Source organism: Setaria viridis, chromosome 3 (genome assembly GCF_005286985.2).
Source record: "Setaria viridis chromosome 3, Setaria_viridis_v4.0, whole genome shotgun sequence".
NCBI classification, from domain to species: domain Eukaryota; kingdom Viridiplantae; phylum Streptophyta; class Magnoliopsida; order Poales; family Poaceae; genus Setaria; species Setaria viridis.
Genome location: NC_048265.2, coordinates 41,050,114 through 41,058,187, shown reverse-complemented (window position 1 = coordinate 41,058,187; position 8,074 = coordinate 41,050,114). Strand labels below are relative to the sequence as shown.

Sequence of the window (8,074 nt, the reverse complement as noted above, 5' to 3'; positions counted from 1 at the left end):
CTACCCCTCCCGACCACCGCCGCCGTCCATCGTCCGCCGCTACCCCGCCTTCTGCTCGCCCCGCTGTGGATCCCACCATCCCACCATCCCACCATCCTGCCTCACGCCCCGGCCGCCCACCTCGCTGTCCCGCCGTCCATCCAACCCGCCAGTACGAGCGCGCGCCCCGCTAGCCCGCCGCCCCCATCTTGCCTGGGCGGGGCTCCTCCACCGCCGAACCAGGCCGCCGCCCTGAGACACGCCTCCCGCGCGTCCGCACCCCTTACCCCGCTGTCGGCCGTCCAAACCCCGCGGTCCCGCCATCCGCACCCCTACCCGCGCCTTCTGAGGAAGAAGAAGATGGGGGATAGAGAGGATGACAAGTGGAGCCTGAATTGGGGGCAACAATGGCAATCCACACTGAAATCGATCTTTTTTGGAGCTGAGAGCACTCTTCTGGCCAAACACGCCATCTAGACTGCTCCAACTCCACCCAGAGCTAGCTCCACCTAGAGTTCTGGAGTGGAGCATGCTCTGGCTCCACCTGGAGTTCTGGAATGGAGCAGCTCCACCTAGAGTTGGAGCCATGTCAAACAGGACCTAAATATTATTTTTTTTAGAAATATGAATTTGCTATTCATCAAATTAAATCTGAATATGTATCTCTGAATTTGTTGTCTATCTCTGATCTCATTTCATTTTCTAGCATAGCCATCACCAGCACGGAAGTCAGCCTCAGCTACTCGTCCGACATGGCCAGCAGAAGCAATAACACCAGCACCAACAGATGGATGTGCCTTTCCACTGAATATCCTGATGGCATCAGTATTCCTCGGAACAATGATGAAGTCAGCTATCTCACCTCCAGCCTGTTGGGAGAGTCAAGCGAATATCTGATTCGTTGATGAACAAATGTTAAAACAGAATTGAATTTATTCAGTCATTAAGACTGCACAGTACTCCACTTACCAGGATCTGAAGAATGGCATGAAAGGGACTTCATGCTTATAGTGTGTCTTATCAAGACACCAATGCAGTTCCTGTTCCCCACATTCCATATCATAACCTGATATAGAACAATCATAGTGATCACCCTATGCAGTCAGTATTTGGAATTCTTCCTGCGTAAGTATCACATACGGATTGCAATTTAGTCAGAAACGTACACATACATACCTCGCCTAAGGATTGCTTCTTTTCTCCACTGCAAGCAAGCAGCAGCTCCTCTCGAGCACACAAATCACAAGCAGCAACATGCCAACTCCTCCATCTCCCATCGATTCAAGCAGCAGCTCCACCACTGTAGGCATATGTAATGAGCTTCCGAAGACCAAAATCAAATGGACAGAAAATGATCACCTTCTTCTACTGCATACCAATAAATTGATGAAAGTAAATTTGTCATCAATATAAAGAGGTACAAAAAACTGTTTAGTTTTAGACTGCATAAAACTCAAGAGTCTATACATTAACAATGCTCATCTGGTAGAGTAAAAATTGTTTAGTGTACTGTCTATTTGATAAATTAACATTAAAATTATCATGTCAGTGAGGCCAACCTCTTTCCTGTGTACTAATTTTTCTTGCTCACTTACGAATGGCAAAATTAAAAAATCACCAATTGAACATATACAAACACCACCTGAGGAGCACACAGATTTGCTGCAGTCTGTAAAACAATTGAGCAAAGGAATAGCAATAGTAGTGATGGTTACTTTTACAAGCATAGGACCACGATGCAAATAGGATATGATGCTGCGGTTTGTAGGCTTTCACCATTCTTCCACTGAACGTCTAAATTACGAACAGGCTCAATTGAAAGAATCCTCAAACACTGACCTATCTATTTGCCACTTAAAGATAACCTTAGCTGGCCATTCAATTGATGGTGTACTGCAAGCTCCAAAGTCACTACAGGTGGCCAAAAGGTTTGGAAAGTAATGCAATAAGGAACTAAGGGGTACGAAATTTACCTTCTAAAGATATTGGCCTGTACAATAACCTTTTGGTTCAACAAATTGTTGCCCATGGAAGCACAAGTCACTGCATAAATAGAAAGGACATAAAAACATAATCAAACAGAATCATTACTCAGTAAGCTATTTCAGATTGAAGAAATAACCAAAATACAAGAGCACCAACAACCAGACCTTTTTGTTCCTGGTCAAAGTACAGATTTCCATGTAGTACTAACACCCACGACAAATTAACTATGTCAAGGTTTCTAAAATACTCAAGCTATTAACTACGAACTATGAAGTTTACATTGAGTTCATCAACAACCACACTGAAATCCTCAGCAGTTAATAAGTAACCATCAGTTGTAACACAGAGCTTATTCACAATTAAGCTAATAACGATGTCATCACCCTCATATATACACAAGCTATCAGCTAAGGTAGCCGTACATTCATTACAAAGCAAGCAGCTACGATTTATATGCTCACAATCACAGCGAAGGACGTACAAATCTCAGGGAAAAAACCAGATCAGGAAGCTATACTTGAGGAAGGGAAAGGGGAGCACTACCTTAGTTAAGTGAGAAGAGCGAGGAATGAGGAGGCATTACCAATGAAGGCCCACATCAAGCAACGATCTTTTCGTTACCAGCGTCAAGATCCTCTAGCAGCCACGCTCATGGGCATGAGCAGTCCTCCCTCCTTCCGCATAGGAGTTTGTCCATCCTCTCCCCACCCACATCAACGGCCGCAGCGACCTAGAGCAATGGAGGAGGCGTAGAGGCCATCGGGACCAGCAGGAAGCAGGAGCCGTCAAATCTGAGGAGAGGAAGCCGCCATGATATCTGAGATTTTTGGGAACGAACAATAGGAAATACAAAAGGAAAAAGCTATTACGTGCGGGTCGCGACAGTGCATGAGCGCGCGACCCGTGCGGCCTGGCAGCACGGAGGTGGACTGCTATGGCCCATATGCATTTTCCTTTGTGTGTCACATTTAAAAAATACGATAACTTTCTGAGCGTTCGTTTTCAATTCCACTTTCACCACTGTATTTCTTGTGATGAGATCTACAAAATAAGATCTATGATGCATATGTTTTGAAGTATTTTTGTGTACTAGCAACTTATTTGAATGTACTGCAGTTGCTTATGTACTAAGTATGTAGCGACTTATGTATAAAACTTTTAGAAAATTATGTATATAAATTGCTAAAAAAATTGCACTCATATTGCTTAGTTATCCGAGGTGTCTACATAAGATGCCGCATTTTCTTTATACAAGTTGTTACAATTCTTTGCACAACGTGACACATTTATCTCACCAAAAGTAGACATACAATATAAGTTGTTACATAATCTCTATGTAAGTTTGATACACTTGCCTACACATAAGCTGTTATATTGTATCTAAAAATATGTATGTCGAGACACAACAACTTGGTCTTGTACACTATGTTTTTAATCGAAACACAATTTGATAATAATAGGTTGGTGTCTTTCATACAAAACTTTCTAGCTTTAGTCGATATGTTCTACCATACGAAAAGTAATCAATGTAAGCTACTAGTAATACTATAAGTAAGTTGACACATAGTCTCCGGAACATGATGATATAAATAGTTGTCATATAACATCTATACAAATTGATAAATTGATAAATATCTAGATAAGTTGCTACTACCATTGTACATAAGTTGACAATAAAAACAAAATTACTTCGGAACCTACGAAAAGTGGGTCTCATTTTGTAGATAGAATCGTAAGGAATATAACGGTGAAAATGGATCTGAAAATGGACGCTTAGTGAGAAAGTTATCGCCATTCAAAGAAAACGGAAAAGGTAAATTCATGTCATTTTCACCTTCTATATTCCCAGTCCTACTCCTTCCGTGTCTCCTGCGTGAATGGATCCGCATGACGACAAAACGCCTAACCTGCTCGTCCTAGCAATCTACTAGTTTGCTCTGCTGCACAACAAGTCGCGCGATTGCCTTGTGCGCGACTGGTCACGCGTTAACGCGATCCAATACAAAATATGAAAGGGGAAGGGAAAGGGCATCACCTAGATACACATACATCGGCGTCCAAAATTTGCCCCACCCGTGAGATCTCTGGCCACCGCGTGGAGCACGTCGTTATTCGCAGTGGCGTGCACTTCTCCGTACGATGCAGCACACCGTCTCCAAAGCTCTGCCCGCCCTATCCCTCATCGCAGTGGCTCCACCGTGGGCACGGCCTCCGCGCCACGGCCAGCCGGGAGTGCCTCGGCGCTGGCTGGACCTGCTCCCCACGCTGGAGCCATCGCGCAGTGACTGGCCGGGAGTGCCTCGCCGTCCCGCCCCGCCACCACCAGTCAGGACCGGCCTGCTGCGATGTGCCCCCGCTAGCTTGGCCCACCGTGCCGGGTCGACAGGCCCATCCCTGGGGGTGTGCAATCCGTGCGACTGTACAGGCCTCCATTTTTTAGGGCCCTCCATTTTCTAGGTCTACAGCCCATCATGCCAGGCCCGTCCCTGGGGGTGTGCGATCTGTGCGACTGTACAGGGCCTCCATTTTTTAGGGGCCTCCATTTTCCAGGTCTATAGCCCATCATGCCCACCAAATTTCTGGGCCTAAACTTGTTTTTCATAGTCATCTAACTCACAGAAGGAAGGCCGAAGCCCAAAGATCTATTCGTCTAATTGTTCGCTCATCTCCCCAACTCCGCAGCTTCCAATCATGCATCTCGTCGTCTCTTTAGTCTAGGGCATAGTTGCGCCGGCCGCCCAGCCGCTACTACTGCTAATTGGTAATTGTCATCATCGATCGCTGAAGTGCATGTCCGCTAGAGGCTTGATAAAGCAGGAGGCGTGAAGCTGTGGAGCTTGACTCCGTGAGGCCTTTTGGTTCCTGGACGGTAATATTAATTTTCTTTACTTGATCGATTCTACTTCTTGCTTCACGTGGATTACTGAATCAAAATTTTCTTATGTTTTGTATACATGTGCATGAATTGGTCTAGATTAGTGTTCCAAGAACCAAGATCAAAGCCATGTCTTCTTCAAACCGATCTAGAAAATTTGAATCAGGTCACCAAAAGCGTAAGAAAAAATAAAGGATGGAAGAATTAAATCAATCTCAAAAAGGAGCTATGGATAGATTTATTAGAAAAGAATCGCGAGTGTCCTCCAATAATCAGACCATTGATCAGAGTCATCCAATTGATGATAATGCTGATAGTGATCCTATAGATGGGCAAACAGAGACTGAAAATAATTTTGAGATACAGGAAGCTCTTAATGACAACACAAATGAGCAAATGGATAATAATGGTGATAATTTGGATACTAATCCCGTTGAGGATGTTGATGATTCTTTTCAGCCTGATATATTTGATCCTAGGTATTGGGATTCGCTTGATTCTAAATAAATTGACATTTTAGCAGAAAAGGGACCTAAAAGAGACTTATCAATTCAGAAAGATCGTAGGGATAGATATTCTAGAAGGTTTTCTGCACTATTCTATACTAGAGTACTATCAAATGGAGAGCAGCATTGCGATAGGGATTTGCTTGTTTATTCTAAAGAGCTCAATAGAGTATTTTGTTTCAGATGTAAATTATTCACAAAAGGGAACCGGAAAGGTTATCTGGCAAATGAGGGGTATAGTGATTGGGCACATCTTGGTACTAGACTTAAAGAGCATGAGACAAGTGCTGATCATGTTTTAAATATGACCGCTTGGTATGAGTTGCGTAGTAGACTGCAAAAGGATCAAACTATTGAAAAACTGCTCAGCGACAACTTGAGAAAGAAAAAGACCACTAGAGAAAAGTTCTGTTCAGAATTGTTGCCATTGTAAAATTTCTTGCCAAGCATAATCTAGCATTCCGTGTTAGTAACAGCAAACTATATGATGATAGCAATGGGAACTTTTTGGATTTGGTAGAGATGTTGGCTGAATTTGATCCAGTTATTCAAGAGCATGTTCGTCGTATTACAAATGATGAAACACATGTTCATTATCTTGGTCCTAGGATTCAGAATGAGTTGATACACATGCTTGCTTCCGCTATTAAGTCTGAAATTATCATGAAAATAAAGAGTGCAAAGTATTTCTTTGTCATTCTTGATTGTACCCCTGATGCAAGTCACCAAGAACAAATGTCTTTAATTATAAGATATGTGGATACATCTTCCGGTCATGTTTCTATCAAAGAATCCTTTCTAGGATTTTTAGATGTAAACAATATGACTAGACAAGGACTCTTTAATGTGCTATAGAATGAGCTAAAGCAACTTGATCTTAATATAGATGATGTGAGAGGATAAGGCTATGATAATGGGGCAAATATGAAAGGATGCAACAAAGGGGTAAAGACAAAAAATTTGGATGTAAATCTTAGAGCTTTCTATTCTGCTTGTGGTTGTCATAGCCTTAATCTGACACTTTGTGACATGGCTAAGAATTGTGGTAGAGCTAAAGAATTTTTTGGGATCATCCAGCACATCTAGACAACATTTGCTAATTCCACTAAGAAATGGCATATTCTCAAAGATAACATAACAGGATGGACTCTCAAGTTAGTGTCAGCTACACGTTGGGAGAGTCGTGTTGAAAGTGTTAAAGCTATTAGATTTCAATGTGCAGATATCTGGGAGGCTCTACTTCAGGTATTCAATATTTTCATATTATACTAATAATGTCATAATTCATTTGACTATGTCTAAATCTAATGATATGTTGTTTCTTTTAATCTCAGGTATTTGATATTGAAAATGATGTAAAAACAAGCAGCGAGGCTAAAGGTCTAGCAAATAATAAACTTGGAGAGTATGAATTTATAATGGCAATAGTAATTTGGTATGAAGTATTATATGCCATTAATTTAGTAAGCAAACAGTTGCAATCAAAGGATATGCTTATTGATGTTGTTATTGAGGAAGTACAGGGGTTGATTGCGTTCTTCAAAGGGTACAGGGAAACTGGTTTCGTAGAGGCATTGGAGACAGCCAAAGGAATTGCACTTGAGATGGATATTGGTATAGAGTTTCATAAGAAACAAGAGATTACAAGATAGAGACATTTTGATGAGAACCCAGATGACACAAATGCTTCCACACAGTCTGCAGAGGAATCATTTAGAATCAACTATTTTCTAAATATCGTTGATCAAGCTATTTCCTCACTTACAACGAGATTTGAACAGTATCAAGGTTACCAGAATATTTTTGGTTTCTTATTTACTTCCAACACATTGAACTCATTGGATAAGAATAGCTTGAAATCTTCTTGTGAAAGTCTTGAGGGCCTTACAAGAGATGGTAAATCTTATATTGATGCTAATGAACTGTATGTGGAGTTAATGTTTCTTCAAGATTTCATTCCAAAAGAAAATATGGGTCTTGTTGAGATTCTAAAGTTTCTAAAGCGACATGATTATTTTCCCAATGCTATTATTGCATATAGAGTTCTCCCAATGCTATTATTGCATATAGAGTTCTCTTGACCATTCATGTGACTATTGCATCAGCAAAACGTAGCTTTTCTAAATTGAAGCTACTGAAGTCTTACTTGCATTCTACAATGACACAAGAAAGACTAAATGATTTTGCCATGATAGGACTTGAGAGTGACATATTGGAGAAGATTGAATATGAGTTTATTATTGAAAATTTCATTTCAAGGAACACCAAAAGAATAATGCTCTTTGGATAAAGATTATGCAACCAAGATTAAATAGGTATGGTTCTTAATGTATCATATTTCTATGTAATATATTCTACTATATATATTATTTTATTACTTTATTTCATCGTAGGCCTCATTTTATAGTTCGGTACAGGGCCTCAGTTTATGCCGAGATGACCCTTGCGGGTCGGCCACCGCTTGAGCCGGGTCGGCGGTGGAGCAACAGGCGAGCCATGGCACTAGAGCCCTAGCGAGCTCTCCTGGCCCGCCATCGCCTTGGCCCGCACCGGATTTGTAAGAGAAAAGTTAAGATGAGAATCAAATCTGATAGAGAGAGAGGGAGTGCGGGAGGGGCGGCGGAGAGGGAGATTCAGCCCAGAAATTCAGCCTGTCTTTTTTTTTCTAGCCTGACTGATTCCTCGACCACCACTGCACTAGCGACGTGCTTGGTAAAGCAATCATGAC

General features: G+C 41.8%; 1 long non-coding RNA gene and 1 pseudogene across 2 annotated transcripts; one reads left to right on the top strand and one right to left on the bottom strand.

Moving 5' to 3' along the window:
* Positions 1-261: 261 nt before the first annotated feature.
* Positions 262-2,889, bottom strand: LOC117850280 (uncharacterized). 2 transcript variants are annotated; one of them, XR_004639221.2, is made up of 4 exons: positions 1,953-2,889; positions 1,156-1,279; positions 949-1,045; positions 262-848 (listed from the first exon to the last, which is right to left on the bottom strand). It is a non-coding gene; the product is annotated as an uncharacterized lncRNA (long non-coding RNA). The 2 variants fall into 2 exon arrangements; XR_004639220.2 differs by having other exon boundaries at positions 265-848; positions 1,156-1,347.
* A 2,179-nt stretch (positions 2,890-5,068) lies between these two features.
* LOC117849290 (uncharacterized) lies at positions 5,069-7,427 on the top strand (annotated as a pseudogene).
* Positions 7,428-8,074: the final 647 nt, after the last annotated feature.